The 22,967-nt window shown below is 44.5% G+C and overlaps 1 protein-coding gene across 5 annotated transcripts in view; it reads left to right on the plus strand.

Moving 5' to 3' along the window:
- The window catches only part of FGF13 (fibroblast growth factor 13), a 493,670-nt gene that overhangs the window by 87,098 nt on the left and 383,605 nt on the right, over window positions 1-22,967 (plus strand). The gene's annotated exons all lie outside the window — the stretch shown is intronic.

The following is a 22,967-nucleotide window of genomic DNA, read 5'->3' on the forward strand; positions in this document are numbered from 1 at the left end:
TCCCAGCTTGAAGAGCATTTTCACTCCTACGGTCCCCTCAATTCCTCTGATCTGGTAGCATTACTGTCTCCAAATCATAGATAAGGAAGCTGAGGCCTGAGCTTCCCAGTGGTCTCAGTTACAAAGTAGGGGAGCCAGTAGTAACACCTGGGTCTTCTGACTCCAAGTCCAGTGCTTTTTTTTTCTGTGGCACTGTTCCCTATCCTTGATATTAAGAGAAGAAAATGTCAAGGTCAAATATGAGGCCCGCAGACTTGTAGCATAACTCTAGGAGGTAGTACTCAAGACATAGTGGCTGTGGCACAACTGGTGGATGATTGGCCAAGGCAAGGTGTGGTGAGCTGGGGTGAAGGAGGTAAGCCCTTTGGAGAGGCAAGAGAACCCCACAGCCTGCGATGTGGCTCAGCCAACAGACCTCTAGGTGAGATGTGCTCAGGGCTGCAAAGAGCTTCTAGGGATGGTAAGCTTGGTGGACAAACCTTCTCTGCAAGCCAGAGGCAGCTTGGACTCTTGCTGATGTCTCTTCAGCCACCCTTGGTTGTTGGAGAGTAGCTTCAGATGGTTATTGTTGTCACTGATGGGCCATGACCTTGACTTCAACAAGTGCCATGCGATTGTTGACTAGTAGGTGGTGGAGGGTGGTAAGACATTACAGATACAACACAGCCAAGTCTGTTCATCCCACCAGGATTTACTTAGTACCATTTCTGGGTCGAGCCCTGTGTGCTGGGTGTTCAGGGTCCATGGGTGTTCAGGGTGTTCAGGGTACAGGAATGAGCCACAGTCCCCGCCCTCAAGGAGGTCACTGTCATGGATAATTCCAACCCAGTATGATTAGTGCTTCACAGGGGCATGAACTGGGTGCAGAATGGGGGTGGGCTACATTTAAGACGAAGGCTCAGATTTCCTTATAGGGATGGTGAGGTGGGAGGTCTAGAAAAGTTTCCTGGAGAAGAGGACTCTTGAGCTGAATTTTAAAAGATGAATTGGATTTATTGAAATAGGAGAAAGGGGAGGGCATTCTAGGGCAGGGATCTGTACACTTTTTCTGTAAGGGGCCAGAGAATAAATATTTTAGGCTTTTGGGGCCATAAAGAGTCTGTCCCAACCATTCAACTCTGCCTTGTAGTGCAAAAACTGCCACAGATGGTAGGTAAGCGAATGAACTTGGGCTGTGTTCCAGCCATATAAGGTATAGGTGCGCTTAGTGTTGCCAGCTGACATGTGAGCAAATGGAGGCTCAAAGGGGTGCAGCGACTTGCTCAAGGCCAGCCAGTCGCTTGTGTGTTGAGCACCTCCCCTGAGCAGAAGAGAGATCCCAGGCACTAGCAGCAGGGGCCAGAGGGACATACAAGATTAGCAGGTGGGTGAGTTGGAAGAGGCGGACGTGGACGGGGCCACAGCAGCCAGGACTGGTCCTTGCACTTGGACCTGCTGTTACTCTCTACCCTTGTCCTTTCCACCTACTGGACTTCCCCTTTCCAAGGCTGTGGCTCTGCCCGTCAAGCCCACAGCTTCATTCCGCCTCCCTCCCTGAATGTACGACCTGGTGCCGAGTGAGTGCCCAGCCCCCTTTTGCTCCATTGATTTACTTAGGATTCAGGGAGGGGCTATGGGTCCTTTGAAGTGCTGTTTGTAATGTAACTGGAACCAAACTCTTTTGCTCTTTCCATTTGTTTCAATTGATACAGCTTATTGCTCATAAAAACCAAGACATTCAGCTCTGTGGGACTACATCATAAACGTAGGATCTCTTCCAGATTACACTGGAGTTTCCCCAAAGGGAAAAAATAGTTTTCATTCTTAACTAATTATTTTTTAAATGAATGGCAGGTTGAACACGACAAAATCCATAATTTTGCAAGCTGAATATAGAACCGAACATCGTTTTCTTGCCAAAAAAAATTTACTGGTGTTAGTGACAACAGTTTTTTTTTTTTCTGGATCAGATTGAAGACATTTATGAAATAATCAGTCTTAAATATGAATATTCCCATAGGGAGGCTGTTTCTAAGGAGACTTAAAAATACCCCTGAAGTCAGATGTGTGGCAGTTTCTATTTCTGTGACTTCCCCCACCTCGATCCCATCATGGATTTCAATTGGTTGGATCCTTGTGCCATGTCATGACCATTTTGCCTTCATGATTTTGGAAAAAAAAAAAAAAAAAACGAAAAGGATTTCCCCCCCCTGTCTCATGGATAGAAGCATGAAACAGATTATGTGGTTTTGGTCATTGAACTCCTGTTTTGGAGCCTGAAGACGGTTCCCTGTCCATGCAGCGGGAGAGGGACTCAACAGTAGCACCCTCTCCCCAGGCTTCCTGTGTTATCCTCAACTCACTCTTGCCCGTCCTCCGCCCCTAGCCCCTGTTCACCACATGTACCATTTGTCTTGTCCTACTTGATCGTGGCAATGACGGCAAAACAGCAAGTGTTTAATGAGCAGCAAGTCTGGACCAGACACCATACAGATGTAGACGTGCTTTTGGTCGGGCCTCAGAAAAACCTTGTGAGAGTCTTGCTGTCATTCCCACTTTCCAGATGAGCAAACTGAGACTCCAAGAGTGGAGGGGAACTGGCCAGGGTGAAGGGAAGCCGCAGGGTTCTGATCGGACTCCAGAAATTTCAGCACCCTTGGGGCAGTGATGCTTTCATTTCGGTGGCCAGCCCACTTGTGGCAGGATGTGTCTGTGCTTCGTTAGAGGCTGTGCGCTGCAAGGCACGTATGATCTAGACTTCTCGAGTGGCATGTGAGGGTGGACAGTCTCAAAGCCAAGGCCTGTGTGGGTACTGGAGGCACTGAGTGATGTTTATCCTGGGAAAGAGGAAACTCAGAGGAAAATAATAGCTTGGTTCCCATCTGATGGGAGCCTTGCTGCCCCAGGGCCCGCTGCAGTGATTAAAAGTAGCCCATCTTAAGTCTGCTTACCTCGGGTCACCTGTTCCTTCCCCAGGAAAGCACAGCAGGGGGTCTTGCTCACATTTTCTTCTCATTGTCTCTGTCTCCTGGCTGGCCCCAGGGCTTCCCCGCCCGGCCCTGCTGGCATGGCGTGTGGCATGTTTCTAAGGGAGTGTGAGTCCTAGACTGAACTGCCTTCGTGACAGTCACTTCCGCGCCTGCGCGTCGTACCATGCTTGCTTGAAACAGATCCCGGGCAGCGTCAAAGCTGGCCTAGAGCAGAAACTGCCTTGCTTACGAGCACACAGGTAGTGCCAGGGGTCATTTCTGGGAATCCAGATCTCCCCAAATACAGACAAGTGCTCTTTCTCATTTCACAAACAGCGCAGAGCTGTTGGTCTCAAGAAAACACCCTGAAACATTTAAAATCCTGTCCAGTCGGGGCGCCTGGGTGGCTCAGAGGGTTAAAGCCTCTGCCTTCGGCTCAGGTCATGATCCCAGGGTCCTGGGATCGAGCCCCACGTCGGGCTCTTTGCTCAGCAGGGAGCCTGCTTCCCTTCCTCTCTCTGCCTGCCTCTCTGCCTACCTGTGATTTCTGTCTGTCAAATAAATAAATAAAATCTTAAAAAAAAAAATAAAATAAAATCCTGTCCAGTCTTTTCCTGGAGGATGAGCATTGGTAACTCCTTCTGTGACAGGCCGTATGGATGAGGAATAGAAGGAAATGTACTAAGTTACAGTGATGTCAGAATTGTAGCATCGGAAGCCCTTAGGGAAAATAAAAACAACAATAAATGATGATATGCTTCTCCCCATACCACTCACTACTATGAGATGGTATTATTGCCTACGGAGTCATCCTTACTTGTCAGCGGAGTGCCACCTAAAATTATTAGTGAGTAAGGTTATAATTGTACGTTTGTGGTTTAAAAATGAATAATAATGCTTGCCATTTTTCCTGCCTCCTCTGCCTTCATTAGTCATCTGTTCTTCAGTAGTGAACCTGGCTGTCAGCTTGGGCCTGACTTCAATCTGGGGCTGGGGAGGCAGGGGCTTTGGGCCTCCTGCTGTCTCGCAGACCACTAGGGCCTGGAGGGCTGGGAGGCCTGGGCTCTGCAGCTGCCCTTGGGGCATATTCAGAGGTAACTTAGGTCAGGGCTGCAGTGGATCTCCTGGTGGGGAACCTCCTAGAGCCACAGTAGCTCGAAAACCATAAATACTCTTTCTTTGGCTAGAACCTGCTGTGTTTGGGGATGGTTTAATAGGGGATAGAGCTGGGGAGACCCAGGAGAACTCATTAGGGCTCATTAGGATTAGGGCTACAGTGTGGTGCCAAACAGCATGGACTCTGGAGCCAGAGGGCTTTGATTCCGATTGGAGATCTTCTTCTTACTGGCTGTGTGACCTCAGGTGAGTTACTTAACATCTCTGAACCTCAGTGTCCTGATGGATAAACATAGTGATGATGGTCCCTGCCTCATAGGGCTGCTATGTAGATTAGAGGAGTTAGTATACAAGAGATAAATACAGCCATCAGGGAGACCATCTGGGGCCTAGACTGCCTCAGTTCAGATCCTCACTTGACCACTTAACTAGTTGCGGGACGTTGGCAAGCATCTTCACTTCTCTGTGCTCTACTTGCCTCATCTGTCAATTGGGGATGCGATGATAATAGGGTTGTTGGCAGGAATAAATGAGCAGCTTCTGTCAAGCCATTCAAAGGGATGCTGCCACATGGAAGGATGATTCCAATGTCTGCTATTATTATTATTATTATTATTATTAGTAGTAGTAGTAGTAGTAGTAATTTCTGCCCGTAACAGAGGCAGCATGGACAACAAGAGTTGCAGACCCAGTGTGCTTCAGAGTTCAAAGGAACAAGGGAGCTTAGACACTGGGGGCTAGGCATCAAGGAAGGCATCACAGAGCAGGTAGGCACTGCCTAGGTTGCTGGAGGGCAGTCGAGCGGCTGGGCTTACCTCCCTGTTCAGCCACTTGTTTGCTGAGTGACTTTGGGTGCCTTTCATCACCCCTTTGTGTCTCGGTTTCTCCAGCTGCAAGTTGGGGATGATAAGAGCATACCCTCAGATGGCTTAAGTAAAGTCATACACGTAAAGGGCCTGGCACGTGGTTAGTACCGAGTAAATGAAGATGCTGCTCACTGATTACTACTCCTTTTCATGGTGGCAGTGAGTGTGAGGGCCAACTCCTTAGCAGGAGGAGTTGCAGCTGCCGCTGTGATGGTAGGCGAGGACATGGGTGCTCGGGCAGGAGGGCTTCGAGTACCAGCAAAGGCTGGGGGGAGAGAAGTTCCCCGGGGAGTTCTAGTGGTGAGGAGCAAACCAGTTTGGATCCCCTTAGCAGCTTCCTGTAGTGGGACATGGGGCTTAAGCGAGGCAGTGAAGGGTATTGGATGCAAAGGTAAAGAATTTGGTTTTTAGTTTGCTGGCAGTAGAAGCTGTAAATCATTGAATAGGGGGTATGTTGGGGATCTCCGGAAGATTCTTTTGTTTTGCTTAAATATCCAAAGCTCTAAAACTAGAGTGGGTCCCAGGCTCCTTTGCTGTCTCCTCCTTTGTGAATTCTCCCAGTTTCCCAGTACATACACCTCTGTAGAGAAACAGTCTGCTGCTTGCCTCTGGCCATGCAGGATACCTCCTCCAGGAAGCCTTCTCTGATTCTCCCAGATGCCAAATGTACTCCTTTCCTCCCATGGCCTCTCACAACACTATGTAGCTTCCGGAGACTCTTATCCAGTTTGCTGGATAGAAAATTGTTCGTTGCCTTCCCCATCCCCTTCGAGCCTGGGGAACCCTTAGAGGACCTGGATTGTGCCTTGTTTTCCTCGATCCTCTGCTCTTAGCCCCAGCTTAGTGCCTTGCACTGAGGAGATGATATGAAGAGGATTAGATACATGAGAAAGGAGGAAAGAAGATGCTTCATTGAGCAACCAAGTAGGCAGTGATGGAGGGAGGGCAGGGAGCTCAGCGTCTGGGTCCCGAGCAGCAGGAAGTTAGGACCTCAGGCATCCGTGGGATGTGGTATGTGTGTTGGGGGACAGGGGAGTGGCTCTCTCTGCTCTGATTATGGCTGAGCTTCTTATCTAGAAAATCATACTAAGAGGACTTAACTTGGAAGATCGTGTGTTTTTCTGGATAGTAACAGGGTTCTTGGAAAACAGAAGCACCTGCTTCTGTTTCTCTGAAAATACCTGGAGATTAGAGCAGTGTTTTTCACACTTGTCAAAGGAGCAGGGCCCTTTATTCAAGTGGAATTTTAAACTCTGACCAGTAGACGGATGGATATAAAGATAGATATATGGATGACAGATAAGAATGACTGTTGACAGGGGCGCCTGGGTGACTCAGTCGGTAAAGCATCTGACTCTTGGTTTCAGCTCAGGTCACGATCTCAGGGTCGTGGGATCGAGCCCCGCATTGGGTTCAGCCCTCAGCATGGAGTCTGCTTGAGTTTCTCTCCCTACTCAGCTCTCTCTCCTTCTCCCAAAAAAAAATCTTAAAAAAAGAGAGAGAGAATGACTATGGACAAAACACATACATTCCTTCTGGACCTTGATAAGGACCTTGACTGGTAGAGCTCAATCTGGATTTCTTAAACATTGACATTTTGGACTGGATAATCCTTTGCTCTGCGGGACTGTCCTGTGCACTGTAGGACGTTCAGTGGCATCCCTGGCCTCTACCCCCTGAGATGTCAGTAGCATCTCCCACCCCTTCCCCAGTTATAACAACTAGAAATGTCTTCAGACACTGCCAAATGTCCCCAGGGGGCCCAAACCATTCCCAGTTGAGAACCACTGAGCCAAATGGTCTCTGATGTCTGTCTCTCTTTTTTAAACATTCTAAGTGATTACACCTACAAGGACCTTAGTACAGCGTCAGGCCCATCTCACATCCTCCATGAATGGTGGCTATTGTCGTTACGTCTGTGCTCCCACTTAGTAGGCCTTGGAACTTGGCCGGTCCTCGTCTCCTACTGTAGCTGATATTTATAATGTCCAATTTGGTAGCATATCTCATCTTGGGAAGGGAAATGGTCCACTTTGCTTTCTCATTAGCGGTCTCCAGGGAAGTCTTGCCATCAGTAATCAGGTGGTTGCCATGGTGGAGAGGGAACATGGTCACACTGTACTGTTCTCCCTCCTGCTGTATGTTCTTCAATTTGGCCTTTCCTGTCCTCACAAACATGCCTCCTGGTGCTCTTTTCTGTCTTCCTGGTTAACTAGACACAGTGCAAAATGGACCTTTCCCCCACTACCCCCATTTCCCTTTCTTTACTGGAAGCAACAGGATTCAACCTTCATAATAATTTCCACTGTTACTTTAGGTTGCTGGCCCTGAAAACCCATTAAAATCAGCTTCTAGGTTTACGAGGAGAAGGGGCATTTGTTATTTTTATATTAATAGTCATTTTTTTGAAGATTCAAGAAAATGCCAAAACAATATTCACGGGAAGAATTCAACTACCACAATAGACAAATCCACAATGGAATTATTATAGTCTGTCATATATTAATTACCCAAAACAAGTTGGTCTTTTGGGATAAATGAGAAATATTTGTTTCTGTATTTTCTTGATCTAGGAGGAAAAATGCCTTTGGAGAAAAAGTATGTTAGAAATGAGCGAAATAAATTAAGGATATTAATCTTAATGCCATAGTGTGAGCATCCTACTAGTTTGGAACTTGTACATTTTTAATGAAAATGAGCAATAATTACTCATCATATCTTCCTTGTTAAGATTTCAGAGTAGCTCATGATCAGAGTCTGACTGCTTTTGCTAACTTGCAGTTGAGGTAGAGAGTTTTTGTGGGAAGTTCTATGAAGTGAATATTTGGGCACACCTCTCTTTAGTCCTTGGCGTAGGACCTCGTACCCAGTGGGTTCTCAATGAACTTTTGTTGAATTGTATTAATAGAAGTGATCCTGACAATCTGTACCTTTGCTCATTGAGTTAAAGATGCCCTCATGATTCTTCAAAATGGGAGGAGACCTGGTGTACCCACTGTAGGTCATACCATATTTAATCTACTGAATTGTTTATTTGAAAAATATTTATTAAGTCCCCTTTATGCTAGGCACACACTAGGAGATGGTAAGCCAAAAAGACACAGTCTCTGTAGTCATTGAGCTGACACTGTAGTTGGGAAGACAGACAAGCAGCAATAACGAAACCATAAAGAAATAAACAATTCAATAAAAATGTTAAGAAATGTTGTGAAGGGGACAAAGAAATATTTGAGCTGAGAACTTACGTCAGAAAAGTCATTCAACACCAGACAACAGAAACTTCTCAAAATTATAGCTTAAACGTGTTTCTCTCACATGGAGGAAATCTGGTGGTGAGCCTTCCAGGGTACATAGATTGGTTCCATGATGTTTTGAGGACACAGACACCTTTTAGCTTTCTGCTTTTCTAGGTCCTCCAGATTTAAAATGGGGCTTTCATACTTAGAGTCATGTCTTAGTCTTTCTTCTAGTCAGGAAGGAAGTGGAAAGAGGTAGAGGAAGGAGGCAAAAGGGCCTGCTTCCCACCTAAGTCAGCCCTTTGAAGAGCAATCCTTGGAAGCCCCAACTGCCAACTGTCATTGGCACGCCAGTTTCAAAGGAGTCTGGGACATGCTGTCTTTCAGCTGGACATGTGGCCTGAATAGAAAGAGGGTTTTGTTAGTAAGAAAGAGATACTAGATTTTAAACAGTCAGCTAGGAGAATGTGCAGGAGACTGGGAGGATGAGAAGGAGGTCACCATGTGAAGATTACGTGTACTTAGACAGTGAAGGCTGGGAGAAGCAGGTCTGGGAGAAAGGCAAGAGTCCGGCTTGGGACTCATTAAGTTTGAGATGGCTGTGCGGTTTGTGGCGGAGTTTTCTGGTTGCCATAACTCTGAGCTCCAGGCTGACATATGCGACTACTTACTTCTTGTGGTACCTCCAGGAATTCATAAAAGGACTTAACAGTTGGAAGGGAGAGCTTAGAGATTTCACTTGAAGATCTATAATGCACACAGTTTTTCACTTAGGTGGGTTTTCTTTATGGAATTTGCTAAAAATAGTGAAGTTTTCTGAACTAACTTCCCCTCCTTCCCTCCCTCCCTTCCTCCCTTCCAGAACTATCTGATGAACACTTACTATAGGTAAAGCATTATTCTAAGTACTGGTGGTCCATATTAAGAACAAAACAAAGATCCCCATCCTCATGTAGGGTAGACTAGCAGGGCAAGACAGACAAGAAATACTGTAAAAGAAGCGAATTGTGTATGTCATCCTTTACATAAGATTGAGAAAACATCGTGGGTACTATGGTTATGGATTTTCATTGTGTTCATTTTCTCCACTGATTGCCTCATTGATCTCTCACATCAGTCGTGTGAGGCAGACTTCATTCCTCCCTTGAACAGATGAGGAAACATGCTGAGAATGTGGGTAAGCAAGTTCAGACCCTTGCTCAGGTGTCACCTCCTCCAGGAAGGCTTCCTGTTTAAGGGTCTGTCTCACCCATGAGACGATGAGATCCTTGACTAGAATGAGTTTAATCACTGGACCCCCTAACCCAGGACCTGGCATTTAGTCAACACCCAATGAATGTCCATTTGTTGAACAGAACTGGCTCAAACTCCCATACCTCGCATTTAATTGTCAGAGCCAGGATTTGATTCCATCCAAGTCTGTTGGACTACAAGCCCAAATTCTGTAGTGTGAGCAATTGCCGTGATACATCTATCTTGTACATCTAAATTTTATTTACTTATTTTTCAGACTGCCCTGGATTATTAATGAAATATTCCTGTACGTCTAGATTTTAGATAATTGTGTTTTCTTTAAAGATTTTATTTTTAAGTCATCTCTACACCCAACGTGGGGCTTGAACTTACGAACCCGAGATCAAGTGTCTCATGCTCCACTGACTGAACTTGCCAGGCACCCTGGTAATTGTGTAATTGTGTTTTCTAAAGCAGTCTCAGTTTCTTTTTTCTTTCCATTTTTTTTTTTTTTGGCTTAATATAGTTTGCTTGCTTCAAGGTAAAACAAGTCGGACTCTCTAAGGCAAATCATTCTGCACAGAGGGCATTCTCTCTGTGCCCAAGTATTTCTTCTCATTCTGTTTAGTGAGCCAGCTTCCAGTTAACCATGCCCTGAGGCCTGGGATAGAGACCTCAACTCTCTGCTCTTCTCTGAGGAGTTCATGATTAAGTCACTTGGTGACTTGCCATCAAAGGCTATAAAGCTATTAATTATTTAAATTAAGTGGGTGTTAAGAGAATCTGAAGTCAGTTTTGCCTTGCCTGGAGACATCAGTGAATCGGAGAATATTAGAGCCGGAAGGGCCCTTAGTCATCCCTGGTCAGTCCCCCTCACTTCCCAGGAAGAGGAAATGGAGATTCAGGATAGAAAAGGCACTTGGCCAAGGCAAGCTGCTAGTGGCCCTGCCATCTGACTCCCACTCCAGCACTCTTTCTACTGTGTCATGCTGACACTCATGCAGCACATTGAAAGGGATTCTCACCCTGTACAAGGAATTGTGAATGGACTCTTACTCAGGAATAAAGAGGTGATTTGTTACAACTTAACCAGGTATTTCAAATATAGTAAGCCAAGTATTGTCAACCTCCAACCTGGTTTGAAATAGCATTTGCGTTACCTGCCACCATTGTAGAACACTGGATAAAGGCAACTAGACTTTTCTGTTTTGATTCCTGAAAAAAAAAAAAAAAAAAAACAAACATGAATGATTCTAATGAGGAAGCAGTGGGAAGCAGCCAAGAGAGCATAGACTTTGGAGTCAGGTGGCCTGGCATTGCACCATAACTTCATAACATACTCTGCCTTTGCTAAGAACCTTCTCGAAGCTGTTGGAGAATATGGCAGGTATAGGTTCGTACACTTGAGAGATGTGAGAAGGGCTTATGGCGAGGGAGATGACGACTTGGTCTGGATCTCTAGAGTGTGAGTTAATTCTTCTTGGTCTCCGTGGTCAAATTTAGACAGTGATTATGATCATTTGGAGCCATGTTGACAGACACAGCATTTGCCTCTACTTGGCCTTAGATGTGACCATTTCCTTTTGCTTTTGTAATATTTAACTAATATTCAAGATATCACTCACGTTTTTTTTTTTTTCTGGAACAGGATCTTGTTTAAATGGAAAGAAACGTGTATACTTGCACGCATGTGTATACATGTACACAACCACTGGGTGATTAAGTGATTGGTTCAGGAAGTACTTAATGTGCTTACTGTGCAAAGCACTAGGCCCTGGGGACGTGTTCTAATGGAATGATAAGGAAAAACAGATGAAGAAGGGGAAGAGGAAAAGAAGCAGAATGAATGAAAAGGTGCTCACTTATGGGCCAGCCATTGGCTGCTCCTGTATACACATTGTCTCCCCAGATCCTCACAGCGGGCCTATAGAGTTGGTGCCATTGTCACGTGCCTTTTACAGTGAGGAACCTGAGGCCCAGTAAGGCTTAGCACCTCGCTGAGGATCACACGGTGAGCAGGTGGTAGAGCTTGGACTTCCACTCCGTTGTGACTGGATCCAGGGCCCAAGTCCTTAGCAATCTTTGATGGGGATTAAAGAGGCAGTGTATTGACTGCTGGTGGGTAAAAGGCCTGTTTTTGGGGTGACAAAAATATTTTAAATTAGACTATGGAGATAGTCATCCAACTCTGTGAGTTAATACAAAAGATAATTACATTGCATACTTTAAATGGGTGAATTGTATGGTATGTGTATCGTTATTTCAAAGCCGTTATTCTAAAAAGGCAGGTTAATTTGGTGGCTAATGCTTTTTTTTAAAATATTTTACTTTTTATTTTTTTTATTTTCAGCAAAACAGTATTCCTTATTTTGTACCACACCCAGTGCTCCATGCAATCCGTGCCCTCTCCAATACCCACCACCTGGTTCCCCCAACCTCCCACCCCCCGCCGTTTCAAACCCCTCAGATTGTTTTTCAGAGTCCATAGTCTCTCATGGTTCACCTCCCCTTCCAATTTCGCCCAACTCCCTTCTCCTCTCTAACTCCCCTTGTCCTCCATGTTATTTGTTATGCTCCACAAATAAGTGAAACCATATGATAATTGACTCTCTCTGCTTGACTTATTTCACTCAGCATCATCTCTTCCAGTCCCGTCCATGTTGCTACAAAAGTTGGGTATTCATCCTTTCTGATGGAGGCATCATACTCCATAGTGTATATGGACCACATCTTCCTTATCCATTCGTCCGCTGAAGGGCATCTTGGTTCTTTCCACAGTTTGGCGACCGTGGCCTTTGCTGCTATAAACATTGGGGTACAGATGGCCCTTCTTTTCACTACATCTGTATCTTTGGGGTAAATACCCAGTAGTGCAATGGAAGGGTCATAGGGAAGCTCTATTTTTAATTTCTTGAGGAATCTCCACAGTGTTCTCCAAAGTGGCTGCACCAACTTGCATTCCCACCAACAGTGTAAGAGGGTTCCCCTTTCTCCACATCCTCTCCAACACATGTTGTTTCCTATCTTGCTAATTTTGGCCATTCTAACTGGTGTAAGGTGGTATCTCAATGTGGTTTTAATTTGAATCTCCCTGATGGCTGGTGATGATGAACATTTTGTCATGTGTCTGATAGCCATTTGTATGTCTTCATTGGAGAAGAGTCTGTTCATATCTTCTGCCCATTTTTTGATATGATTATCTGTTTTGTGTGTGTTGAGTTTGAGGAGTTCTTTATAGATCCTGGATATCAACCTTTTGTCTGTACTGTCATTTGCAAATATATTCTCCCATTCTGTGGATTGCCTCTTTGTTTTGTTGACTGTTTCCTTTGCTGTGCAGAAGCTTTTGATCTTGATGAAGTCCCAAAAGTTTATTTTCGCTTTTGTTTCCTTTGCCTTTGGAGACATATCTTGAAAGAAGTGGCTGTGGCTGATATCGAAGAGGTTACTGCCTATGTTCTCCTCTAGGATTCTGATGGATTCCTGTCTCACGTTGAGGTCTTTTATCCATTTTGAGTTTATCTTTGTGTACGGTGTAAGAGAATGGTCAAGTTTCATTCTTCTACATATAGCTGTCCAGTTTTCCCAGCTTGGTGGGTAATTCTAATTGAGAGCTTACTCTATGTTGTGCATGATGCTGAGAGTTTTATAAATATTATTTCATTAAATGTCGTAACAGCCCTGTGAAGTAAGTAGGCCTACCATAATCCCCCACTTTACAGATGAGAAGATTGAGGCTCAAGTAAACTGAGATACTTGCCTGAGATCATGTACCTAATAGGCATTGGAACCAGGACTCAACTCCATGATTATTTGACTCTAAAGCTTGGGCTTTTTCTGTCTCCCTAAAACAAGATAGAGATTGGTTTTCTTTTTGGTATCACAGAAATATGGCTTCAGTTTTTATTGACCTTAGAATTTATAATCATTTCTACTGCTAAAAGGTCATGGCCAGAAACTTCACAATGTTTCTGCCACATTACCACTCACGTGTATTAGTTGTTCATGTAGGAGAAGCTGGTACGGGTGGGGTATTATCATCTGGCAGTTTAGTGATTAAAATTTAATATGTCAGGTATAAGCTGAAGATTGACAAATGCTTCGTGTCTGAGGAATTTAGAATAGGGAAATGTATTAGCTATTTGTTGTGCTCACTTTTGATAGTACTGAAGCATTTTATTTTAAATGTACTGCTCATTTTGGGTGTTCTGTTTTGTTTCTCTTATGTAAACTTTCCCCATTTATGACACAGAGCAGAATTTTTTTTTCTAGAAATAGATAGCATTCATAAACTGAAACAGTTTCATTGGGGAGATTTCCTGTGGCACTGCGACAGACCGTCTTGGCAGAAATACTGGAATCCTATAAAATAGAGTTAATATTGATATACTTTAATCAAAAATTTCTGTTTAGAAGCAATAAAACTGCTCATTGTTCGGCAGCCTTGGTTCTCTCCTTTTCCCTCCTGCTAAAAACATCTTTAATCTTGGGAATGTGACGCCATAACTATCTATCTCCAGATTTTCCTTCCCTGGTAGTAATAGAGAGCTCTTTTTTCTTTAACTTTATTGAAGAATAACCGACAAACACAATTGTATATAATTAAAGTGAACAGTGATTACCTAGATCAAGATAGTTAGCACATCAGTCACCTCCCATAGTTAACACAGGTAACTGTGTGTGTGTGTGTGTGTGTGTGTGTGTGTGTGTGTGTGTGTTGAAAATGCTGCAGACCCGCTCTTAGCAACCTCCAGGTGTATCAGATCGAATCGTTAACTATAGTCACCGTGCTGTGTGTTCTACCTTCAGAATTCATTCTCATCCCTGAAGGTTTCTATCCTTCGACCTGCATCACCCTTTTTTCCCATCCCTCTGGCCCCTGGCAACCACCGTTCTATCATGTGTCTGTGAAATCTTTTTTTGGGGGGGGTTGTTTTTAAGGGGGCTCTCTGGGTGGTGATGGCACTGACAGTCACCCAGCCTTGCCTCACAGGGTGGTGTATGGTTGCTCCCAGCCCCCCTCTGATGACTGACAACACGATCGTGGGGTTCATTTTGTTGTCTCAGTCCCCAGAATGCAAACATTTAGTGGTTTACCGCCCCTGAACTGGCCTGGCAAAGGGAGCCTCTACTGCTTTCGCCTCCAGGGAGGTGGGGAATCAGGAAGCTTGTGCTGAAGCACGGAGCTCCCGGGCACACCGCTAGTGTGGGAGCTCGTGAGCACCGCCACCGTAGCCACTGCCCTTGTCTCTCAGCAGCCACACAGCAAGCACCCGGACCCTGGAACATGGCTGGGGAGTGCTCGTGTCTCCACCACTCTGCTTGCCAAGGATGAAGAAAACAGAACCACTGACAATGTGGGAAGATAGCCTTGACCTCACTTGAGTCTTCCAAACCTAAGTATAGTATATAAATCAATGAATTAATGTACGTGTATACATATATGCCCCCACAAATACATGTACATACATATTCCAAATTTTAAATATAGTAATAGATTAAAAATCAGTGCACCCCATCTATTTATATAAAAATGTATGCAGCTTATTATGTTCTCCAGGCAGTGTTGTAGGCTTTTAGCGCTTCATGTGTGTTCACTCTGCTCACCCTCCGGAGTAGGTATAATTATTACCCTCGCCTTTCAGGTGAGGAAACTGAGGCACAAAGAGATTAAAGTAACTCACACAGATTGTAAGCATTTTCACCTACGAGACTTATTTCATGACTGCACCTCCCCGTGGTCCTAGAATAGTGTTTTGCCCAAATGTTCAATAGATGTTTCCTGAATGAGTTGCATATAGATGTGTGTCTTTCCCTTCCTTGGGCCTTAGAGTTCTCCCCGAGAAACGAAGGGCTTAGACTCAATGATTTCTGAGTTGTTTCCAGCGTAAGCACCCGAGGACCCCTCAGTTGAGCTATGAGGGCACCTGCAAGTCGAGCCCCCATTTTCATTCTCTCCCTGCACGCCAGGCTCTGTTCTAAGCACTTAGTGTGTCTTGTTTCATTTGAAACTCGCTATGGCTGTGGTTGTCAATGCATTCCTGTTTCGTATGTGAGGAAATATGTGCTCAGAAAGGGGAAGTGACCGGTCCCTGGTCACCAGCGGCTCAGCTCAAATGCCAGATCATGTCTGTCTGACCTCAGAGCCTGTGCTCTTAATCACTTAGAAAGTGTTTTCTCAAAGAGAATGACGTCTGGGACATGGTTTTTGTCTTCTCCTCCTCCTCCCTTCCCATATACTCTTTTTTCATCTTTACTCTTTACCTTCGTCATCATCGTCCCCAAACACTGCAGGTGCCCTGCTTTATATCTTATGATTCTCACCCTTTTCTTGGTATTGAAGTGAAGAATACCTTTGTTGATTTTGAATGCATCTGACATGTGTTGACAGCTGGGAGCCTTTTCCTTGCTGGGTTGGTTGTTAATAAACACTAATGAGCTGGCTCCATCTCCCAGAGTGGGGACAGACACCACAGGACCTCGTCCTCACAGCTGTCAAGAGAATAAAAACTAGAAAACATCGTGGTTTCTACGCCATATTATTCCATTTTCCCCTGTGTTTATTATCTAATAGTCTTCTTTTTATAAAACCCACTTATTTTTGTAATAAAATATCCTTCCTTGTAAAGAAAGATCACCATGTATCATTGTCGTCTTAAAGATCCATGTTTCTGTACGTGGAAGGAGATGTGAAAATACGTATTCAGAGGTATCACCCGTGGTTACATGTGGGTAGTGCAATGATGACTTTAGTTGATTCTATTTTCTTACATGTATATTCTCATTTTTTTTTTCTATCATGAGTCTGTGTGACTTCTGTAAGAACAGAAGAATGATAAAATGTTGGGGCACCTGGGTGGCTCAGTCCGTTAAGCATCTGCCATTGACCTCAGGTCATGATCCCAGGGTTCTGGGATCGAGCCCTGAATTGGGCTCCCTGCTCAGCAGGGTATCTGTTTTTCCCTCTCCCTCTGCCTGCTGCTCTCCCTGCTTGTGCTCTCTCTCACTCCCTCACTCTCTGTCTCTCAAATAAGTAAATAAAATCTTAAAACAGACAAACCCTGAAATGTTGACTATGGTCTGTATTGGCATGTTTTTAAAGCTGAGTCCATCCCATGTCTTTCATCTGTGCCTGGTGTCTGAGCCCATCAGATATGACACTCTTCAGCCTCAGCCATCCAGGTGGACCCAGGGTCATGGGGCTTGAGGACCCCAGCAGAAGCCTGACTAGAACATTTGCCAGGCTGTCCAAATCAGAGAACTTCCTGTGAGCAGAACTCTGTAGGCTTATGACTATTGACCTCCAGAATATATTTTTGTATGTGCTTTCATGTGCCTTATTTAATGTGGAAACAACAGAACTGGGCCTTTCTCAGATCTGTAACTCACAAGGGCCTTGAGAAGGAACATCATTTTACATAACAGTTAAACATTGTTCCCCATCAGGAATAAAAGTATTACAGGTGATAACTAACATTTGGGCAAGATTTTAGAGTTTCTTTTTTTTTTTTAAGATTTTGTTTATTTATCAGAGAGAGAGAGAGAGAGAGAAATGGAGGGAGAGAGAGCATGAGCAAGGGGAGGGGAAGAGGGAGAAGCAGGCTTCCTGCTGAGCAAAGATCCCCATGTAGGACTCCATTCCAGGACCCTGGGATCATGACCTGAGCCTGAGCCGAAGGCAGACGCTTAACTGACTGAGCCACCCAGGTGTCCTGGCCTTTAGAATTTCTATGGCCTATTCACTTCCATCATCTCATTTGGTCTTCAGTCTTCTAGATGGGTTAGGACAGGGATTGTTACTTAATTTTACAGATGCGAAAACTCAGGTCCAGAGTGACCAGCTTGGAAGTGGCAAAGCCAAAACTTGAATCCACACATCTCTGCTCTTACCACTTTGTCATAGATTTTCATTGGTTAAATGAGATCATACTAGATATTCAATAAAATATGACTGCCTCTCCTTTCTTCCTTTTCATTACTGTTGTCCTTGTCTTTCTCTTCCTCCTTTCCTCCTCCTCTTCCTTCTTCTATTAAATATCTTTATGGGCATTTATATATTATATATTTTGACATAATGAATATCTGTTCCCAAGGGAGCCTTCATCATTCCTATGGGCTAGAACCCCCAGAAGAGGAGGGGTGACATCAAAGACACAAAATCATCCTTCTCGTATTTCCTTCCCTCTCTTCCCTCCCTCTTCCCTTCCTCTCTCCATGGTTCTTTCATTCTTTAGTTAATTATATAAATGTTTATTTTAAACTCCCCTTCCCAAGATTCACTGGAGTCTCGGACTTAGCCCTGGCAGGTGGCCTGAGGGGGCAGCTTTCATAACCTGATCCTTCTCTTTTCCGCAGTGAAGGATAAATATTTCACGATCAGCATATTTTATCGATGGCCTAAGGCTTTCTGATTACTTTCCATCTGCGGGGCCTAGTTTATTTTGTTGCCTTGGCTTTTTATGAGGTTGCTTGTTTGTAACGTATTCATGACAAATAACCAGTTGCTTTTGTTTCAATGAAACTCCTCTTAGAAGAGCAAGTTACACTATGCTTCTCCCCCCACAACCATAATTTTAGGTATTACAAAATATCATCTATAACTACTATAAGGAGCTCAGTGCCCCTGATGCTACTGCCTAGCACGTGTCTCTCTAGATCATTCTGTGTTATATCTGTCAATAGACTTGTCCACACCCCTCCTCCTCGCTCTACCATGTATTTCTTGGGGGTAGGACTGCGTCTTAGTCACTTTCCTATCCCCAGGGTCTGATTAAAAGTAAAAATCACAATGAGAAAATAACATGGCCTGTGTACAAAGGAGAATTTATAAGCTTCTGAAGCCTTCTGGAAATATCCCAAGGCTTGAATTCTGCATCTGTTCAGCGGGTAAAATAGTGATTTTACACAGTAGCTTCTGGGGACTCTTGATCTTCTCCCCCAGCTTCTCCTTAGTCTCCGTGGTCTCCTTCCTGTCCTTCAGAGCAGTCCTTGCAGTGGCACGTCCGGCCTCCTTCACACTTGGCAACGAAGAATTTTAAAAATCTGTTTGTAAACTGAAGGCCCATTTTAACTCGGTATAGCCTCTTTCACAAATTTTCCTTGGTACATTTGGAGTCCTAGCTAGATCTTAGAAGTTGTGTCTTTGTTCAACCTATTCTCTGAGCCCAGCCCAATAAAATGATTCATTAAAATATTAAAATCAGCTACCAGAAACCATAATGAGGATAAATATCTCAGAGGCCCAAATCGATGATCTCATGCTCCCATTCCATTTGCGAAAACTGGTCCTCCATCCAGCCCTAAGAGTTTGTAAGTGCGAGGGCCATAAGACCATTACAAAACCTGTGCTCCTGCAAGCAAAGCCTAACCTTTCCTTTAGAGCTTTATGGCACTAGTGTGGAACGAATTCATGTCGGAGGTATTGTGAGTGGTAGGCATGGATTTTAAACACCGCCCCTGTGGTGGGCAAGCTGGATGGCCCTGGGGAAGGGGGTCACCAGACTTCTGTATGGCTTGGTGGAGTCATCTGACAAATGAAGGGTAACCAATCTTGAGTGCCACTGTGGAGTTCCCAGGGCCACTCTAAGGGGCCTCTGGGTCTGGAATGTGCCCCGTCCACTGGAGGGCGCTGTCGCACACAGGGCAAGGATTTGTCTTGGGGTGGCTCCTCAGTCACAGATCTTACATTAGAGGCATAGATTTGCTTTAGCTTGACAAACATACAGGATTAGCCTTCCCATGCCCTGTCACTCACATCACTTCTGGAATCTTGCTGTTGCCAACGGAAGCCAACCGAGTGTTTACCCTCAGGTGCATATGAAGCATGCCATCTTTTTTTTTTTTTTTTTTTTTTTTTTTTTACACAATGGAAGTGATTTTGAAGAATCAAATGAAATCACAGAGTTGTACAGCAACTCATATTTACTTAAAGGAAGTTCACTCTTTGCGGGAAACTCAAAGTGAAACCTGCTGAATGACTCGATAGAGGAAAATGTCCTATTGTAATGGAAATAATTGTCTTCTATCTCTTCTATAAATTTAGATTCTTTTATATTTTTCTTGTCGTCATACCAGCCTGTAATGTATTCCAAAGTATTAGAATGTAAAATCACGTGTTCTCATATAGTCTAGAAAGATGATGATGTGGTTTAAATATTCAGTAAATAAAAAGCAAATATTTAGTTACTGTGGTAGAAGTTGCTCTTGTTTATGTTCATGCTCAATCTTATTGGCTCCTTGCTATTTGATAGGTGTCATGAGCGTGAACTAGAGTTGTTTGCCTTGTATAGAGTTTGGAATGAGTCATGGAGCTGGGAGTCACTCAGCAAATTAGTAGAAAGGCGGGGATTAGAACTCAGGCTCCATAGTTCCCCACACAGTGCCTGTTCCCTGCATGACCCAATCCCTGCTGCACACAACACCTCATGATCTATGCATGCCAGATAGTTACAGGTTGAAGAATGAATGGATCATCAATAGGTTTTCTTTTTTAAACAGAGGAGCCTGTGGCACCTGGGTGGCTCAGGGGGTTAAGCCTCTGACTCTAGGTTTCGTATCAGCTCATGAACTGAGGGTCCAAAGATAGAGACCCCCAACAGGCTCTGCACTTAGCAGGGAATCTGCTTCTTTGCCTCTCTCTCCCTCTGCTCCTCCCCTCCTCTAAAATAAATAAATGTTTAAAAGAAAGTGGCCAGGAGCCCTGGGTCCAGGGCCTTTGTACCTGAGACCTATTTAGTGTAGCCCATATGGAATCCTAAGGAAGAACAATGTTGATATTAATAATGGCCTTGACAAAACATCATAAAGAATCAGAGAATTTTAAATGGGAAAAAGGTGAAAAAATTGAAAATCATACAGGACACTGTTGAGTAGCGCAACTCAACATAATTTAAACCAGGTTTGGGCAAACTTCTACAAAAGGCCACGTAATGTGTTTGAGGCTTTGTGGACCATCCGGTCTCTGTTCCACCTGCTTAACTCTGCCATTGTAGTATGAAACAAGCCATAGATCATACAGAAACACATAGCCATGTCTGTGTTACAATAAAACTTTATTCACAAAACAGGTGGCAGGCTGAATTTGGTTAATGAGCTGTAATTTGCTGGCTTCTCAGTTAAACAGTCCTGGTTTCACAGGCATGCAGGAAATGGCCAAGCTCAATTTAGGGTTGAGCAGTCCAGTGTTGCCCAATGTCCCTGGTTACCCTTGGGTGTGCCAAAGGCCACATTTCTCGGAGGGTATTCCTTACTGATAGCCTGCCTATTAAGTTTCACTGTTCTTTTTGGAAACCCAGCTTAAGAAGTATTTTGAGCAGTGAAGTCACAGCAACTAATATGCATCTCAAATGTAATGACAAGAAGCCCCAGCCTTGGCCTCACCAAGTTCCAGGCCCTATAAACTGCTCCTCTGAACTTAACCCCCTGCCCCCCACATTGTTCTTCCCATTTAGTCAGAGGCATGTCTTCATGGTGATCATGAAGTTGATCATGGTGGTTGGTATTTACTGAGGAACTTCTATGTGTCAGGCAACTTACCTGACATTAATGCATTTTCCCCCAGAAGCTCTCATTTATTCATTTATGTCTCAAAAGCCTGCCTTTGGGAACGTGGGTCCTTGGTCAGATCTTGAGCTGTGAAGTTTGTTCTCAGTACCTCTTTGTAAGTCCCCGTACCCGTTGGTCCTGTGTCTAGCACACTTTGTTCGATGATAGACCTCAAGGAAGGTTCCCCAAAACTCTCGATATTAATACATTTTCATCGTTGACGTTTTACCACAAGCCTGTGAGGCAGATACTTTCATTTCTTCCTTTTTTTTTTTTTTTTTTTTTTTGCTGGGACACAGGCTCAAAGAGGTGTAGTGACTTGACCAAGGTCAAGCAGCAAGTAAGTGGCTAAAGCAGATTGAAAGTCCAGGCCAGGTGATGATAAAGTCTGTACTCTTTACCACTGCACCACACTTCTATCTCCATGCCTGGTTCTCGAGGGTGTCATCTCCATCTTGCTCTGAATCGGGGTTGGAGAATCATTTCTCACTTCTTCCTGTCCCATGTCCTTGACTCTTCCCACTTGGACCGCCACAGTGGCTCCCAGCTGGCCTCAGCACTCCTGAGATATATTTCACATTCTACACAAGTTGCCTCTGGTCTATTTCAGAACATTTTTATCACCTTGAAAAGAAGCCCCAAACCCTCCAGCCATCATGCCCAACCTCCCCCTGTTCCCCCTCCCTCCAGCCCTAAGCAATCACTAATCTACTATCTGTCTCTACAGATTGCCCTGTTCTGGACTTTCATATAAATGGGATCCTAGAATATGTGGACTTTTGTGGCTGGCTTCTCTCTCACTCAGCCTAATGATGTTGACTTTCCTGATGTTTCCGAGGTTCATTCCTATTGTAATGTATATCAGTATGCCATCTTTTTTTTTAATGGCTGAGTAATAGTCCATTGTACGGATAGACCATATTTGTTTATCCCTTCATCCCACTGATAGACATTTGGGTTATTTCCACCTTTTGGATGTCATGAGCTAATTGGCCTCTTAAATGTATTCTGTGTAGTACTCTCAGGCTAATTTTCCTAAAGTGCAGCTCTCAATCATGTCACCCTCTGATTGAAAGTCATTGCTGATTTCCAGTGCCCTCTTGGACGTTGTTTAAGCTCCCGTGAGTTTGGATTTTGTTGTGGGAAGGTGTGGCACGCAGTGGGTTCTTATGCTAGGGGAGGGATGGCAAGGGAGCGGTGCTTTCCTGGGCATGGAGCCTTCCCATGATGGTGCAGCCTCTGCGAGCTCACCCTCCCTTTGCGCCAGCCAAAGCTTTCGCCTCTGTTCCTGCCCATTTGGTCCTCAGCTCCTGGGGCTGCACAGTGGGAGAGAGAGGCTTCCCTCTGGATCTCATTTGGTTTGCTGGACTGGGAACCGCTTGAGGTCAGGAATCAAGTGTAAATGATAATCCTGATTGCAAGTATAGTAAGAATACTTAGCCTTTGAGCCTTTGTTATGTGCTAGGCCCTCTACCAGGTCTTTTGATAGGTTAACTAGCCTGGGAGGTCCTCAGGGTCCCTACTATTATTCCAATTACATAGATGAGGAAACAGGCTCCCAGAGAGAATATAAGTAACTTGTATTTGATGACCGGGTAGGTCAATCCTCCGGTCCATCGGATTCCAAATTTGTTGTTCACAATGCCGCGCTGGCAAGGATGTCTTTTTCTCTTCCTGCTCTTGCTCCGCCTCCCCCACCCCTGCATCCCCCTCCTTAGCTTTTTCCAACCCCGCTCCGTCAGCACACATCACTCCCATTTTGCAGATGAGGAAATCAAGGCCCAGGCCAGTTAGGTGTGTTCTCCACGGTTACGTTCTCAGTAAGTGCTGAAGCAGGGACTTTAAAATTAGAACTTCTGTCTCTAAGCACATTTCTACTCTCCCCGACTGTACGGTGGCATTAGTGTATGTTAGAGCTTCAGCAAGCTGTTTGATGGTGATAATTATCATGTTATAAAACAGTGGGGAGGAGAGGAGGTACATACATAAACAAGTAAGGGAACTGTAAGATACTATATTGTGGT

This window comes from Lutra lutra, chromosome X, assembly GCF_902655055.1.
Source record: "Lutra lutra chromosome X, mLutLut1.2, whole genome shotgun sequence".
Classification (NCBI taxonomy): Eukaryota; Metazoa; Chordata; class Mammalia; order Carnivora; family Mustelidae; genus Lutra; species Lutra lutra.